Source organism: Mandrillus leucophaeus, unplaced genomic scaffold (genome assembly GCF_000951045.1).
Source record: "Mandrillus leucophaeus isolate KB7577 unplaced genomic scaffold, Mleu.le_1.0 Scaffold331, whole genome shotgun sequence".
In the NCBI taxonomy this organism is placed as follows: Eukaryota; Metazoa; Chordata; class Mammalia; order Primates; family Cercopithecidae; genus Mandrillus; species Mandrillus leucophaeus.
Genome location: NW_012103488.1, coordinates 1,657,854 through 1,661,615, shown reverse-complemented (window position 1 = coordinate 1,661,615; position 3,762 = coordinate 1,657,854). Strand labels below are relative to the sequence as shown.

The 3,762-nt window shown below is 45.7% G+C and overlaps 1 pseudogene; it reads right to left on the bottom strand.

Moving 5' to 3' along the window:
• LOC105545537 overlaps window positions 1-1,548 on the bottom strand; it is a 3,278-nt pseudogene extending 1,730 nt beyond the window's left edge.
• Between the last annotated feature and the right edge of the window lie 2,214 nt (window positions 1,549-3,762).

Genomic DNA, 3,762 nt, shown 5'->3' with positions numbered 1-3,762 from the left:
GAGACAGAGTTTTGCTCTTGTCACCCAGGCTGGAGTGCAGTGCCCAATCTCGGCTCACCGCAACCCCCGCATCCTGGATTCAAGCGATTCTCCTGCCTCAGCTTCCCAAGTAGCTGGGATTACAGGCATGCACCACCATGACTGGCTAATTTTGTATTATTTTAGTAAAGACGGGGTTTCTCCATGTTGATCAGGCTGGTTCGAACTCCCAACCTCAGGTGATCTGCCCGCCTCAGCCTCCCAAAGTGCTGGGATTACAGGCGTGAGCCAACGCACCTGGCCAGGGTCTTGGTTTTCACTGGTTCATTTGTTTCCTGATAAAGCTTTATTGCAGAAGACTTGAGAGCCTTCTGGAGCAGATTACAAATGCCCACAGAAATCACTATGTCTGTTGAGCTTCAACTTTAACCTGCTAAGTGCTTGCTTCCTGGTCTCCTTGGCGCGAACCTTCTGCAACAGGTCTCCTAGCTTGCTGGATTCCTCAAAGTGAACCCTGAGGTCCTCATCCTTGGCTATGTTGATGGTATCTCTGTAGACCCAGGATATGTCAAAGCCCCTAGGTTTCTTCAGGTGCGTCAAGTCAAGGAAGATGCCTGTATCTCGGAGATCACCGGCTTCAATCCTGGCCCAGCTGGTTTTAGAACTGTCACTGCCATGGGGGTTGTCTTCACTGGTGAACAGCATGATCCTCGTATGACTCATCTTGAACTGGAAATCACTAAAGCGGCTGGCACAGATCCACAGCACTTCACTGAGTGAGTAGTCAGATCTGTGGCCCATCAGGTCTTGGAAATGTTTTTGTCTCTGCTGCCCCTTAAACTGGTCAAGCTCTAGAATTTGTTTTGCATTTGGATTATCCAACTCCTGTAAGATATAAATATTTTTAAAATTCACTGAATTTTTGTCTTTCTCAGTACCATAGAACACCCCTGCCAAGAGATCTTGATCACTGCTTATGATCTCACTACTTATGATCTCACTGTTTATGATCTCACTGCTTATCATCTCACTGTTTATGATCTCACTGCTTATCATCTCACTGCTTATCATCTCACTGTTTATCATCTCACTGTTTATGATCTCACTGCTTATGATCTCACTGTTTATCATCTCACTGTTTATGATCTCACTGCTTATCATCTCACTGCTTATCATCTCACTGTTTATGATCTCACTGCTTATGATCTCACTGTTTATCATCTCACTGTTTATGATCTCACTGCTTATCATCTCACTGCTTATGATCTCACTGCTTATGATCTCACTGCTTATAATCTCACTGCTTATGATCTGTTTATGATCTTACTGCTTATGATCTTTCTTACTGCTTATGATCTGACTGTACACACTTTGGATACACTGGATGCTCATGTCAAAAGGAGTCAAATCTTCACTCTGAGATTCAAACATAGCCCTGGAGGCATCAACCAAAAAAATCAAACTATGTCTTCCTGAATATTTATGGTCTCCACTTGCTTCAAGGTTCTCTTCTTGTTCTTCTGCTTCTTCATCGCCCTCGGTTTTGTAATACGACTCCCACCCTGACATGTTGGCTACTGTTCACTTTGGTGCAGGGAAGTGACCAACTTGGACAGAAGACAAGAATCTCTTTTCACTCTTAACCGAAAATAGTTCATGCATTTGAGTTTCCTGCCCTCCCTCCCCCCACCCCCGCAAAAAAAAACCTGGGGACAGGTAGTTTATTTGGGTGGTGATCCTAGGAAGCCCAAATGAAGAAGTAGGGAAAGTGAGACCGAGAAATAAGAAAAGTCAATAATGGGTACATTAATGAGCAGGGCTCTTGTGGCAGTTGAGGTTTAGTCTTACCGGGGAACCTCTGGGAATTCATGTGGAACACGTCTTGGAATTGTGCCACCAGAGGATGGGGTGGCTGGAGCATTTGGCTACCCACTCACCTCCCCCGTCGGCTGAAGGCTGCCCCCTGAACTGGGTTGAATAGTGTGCCCCCAAAAGTCATGTTCTTTCTGGAACCTCAGAATGTGACCTTATTTGGAAATAAAGTTGTTGCAGATGTAATTAATAAGATGAAGTCAGGCTGGGCACAGTGGCTCATGCCTGTAATCGCAGCACTTTGGAAGGCCGAGGTAGGGGGATCACTTGAGATCAGGAGTTCCAGACCAGGCTGGCCAATATGGCAAAACCTCATCTCTACTAAAAATACAAAAACTAGCCAGGCATGGTGGCAGGGCCTGTAATCACAGCTACTTGGGAGGCTGAGGCTGGAGAATTGCTTGAACCTGGGAGGTAGAGGCTGCAGTGAGCCGAGATGTGCCACTGCACTCCAGCATGGGCAACACAGCCGAGACTCCATCTCAAAAGAAAAAAAAAACAAAAAAAAAGCTGAGGTCAGCCTGGAGTAGAGCCAGCCATTAATCCTATAAGACTTGTATCCTTGAGAAGAGAAGAGACACAAGAACAGGGACATACAGCAGGAAGGCAGCCATGTGAAGATGGGGGCAGGACTGGAGTGATGCTGCCACCTGCCAAGGTGTGCCAGGGACTTTCAGCAACCCCCAAGAGCCAGGAAGAGGCGAGGCAGGACCCTCCCCTAGAGCCTTCAGAGAAAGTGTAGCCTTGCTGTATCAACCACCAAGGTATCAACCTTGCCTTCAGACTCTAGCCTCCAGAACTGTCAGAGAATAAATCTCTGTTGTTTTAAGTCAACCCGTTTATGGAACACTGTCATAGCAGCTCTCTGACTCTAGTGCATACTCAAAGGTGCTAAGTCCCCCACTTTCTAGGTGCCCAAGAAAGCCTTCAGGCAGAGAAGCAGAGATGCAGGCACTTGAGGCGGGATGCTGCAGTGAGCTCAGATGTGGACCAAGAAGATACAGTGTGGGACATCAGCAGCATCTGCCACTATAAGTATTCCCATAAGAGGCAGTACATCAAAGCTAAGCTCATGTGCTTGGAAGTCAGGTTCGAATCTGTTCTATTACAAGTTTCAAGACCTTGGACAAGTTACATGACCTCTCTGAGACTCAGTTTTCCTTATCTGTAAAATGGGTATGAAATCATACTTCACAGAAATGTGAGTACAAATTAGTTCAAGTCTATAAACTACCTGGCATGGTGCCAGGCACATGGCATCATTCAATAAACATAACCTGTTATTAGATATTATTAATAACTAACTAATAATGGTACTATTGGCCGGGCTCAGTGGCTCATGCCTGTAATCCCAGTACTTTGGGAGGTCGAGGTAGGCAGATCATCTGAGGTCAGGAGTTCGAGACCAGCCTGACCAACATGGAGAAACCCCATCTCTATGAAAAATAAAAAATTAGCCGGGTGTGGTGGTACATGCATGTAATCCCAGCTACTCGGGAGGCTGAGGCAGGAGAATCGTGTGAACCTGGGAGGTGGAGATTGCAGTGAGCCGAGATCACGCCATGGCACTCCAGCCTGGGCAACAAGAGCGAAACTCCATCTATAATAATAATAATAATAATAAAAGTGTTATTAAATCTTCAGTGCAGCCTTTGGAATCAAATAGACTTGAATTTAAATTTCAGTTTTGTAGATGAAAAACCTTGGGCAAGTTACTTGAGTTTCGATTTGTCCATGAAGATTATAACAATATGTGTGAAGCCGGCCAGGCACAGTGGCTCATGTCTGTAATCCCAGCACTTTGGGAGGTCGAGGCTGCTGGATCGCTTGAGCCCAGAGTTCGAGACCAGCCTGGGCAGCATGGCAAAATCATGTCTCTATTAAAAAGAAAAAATAAAAGTGTAAAGCCCT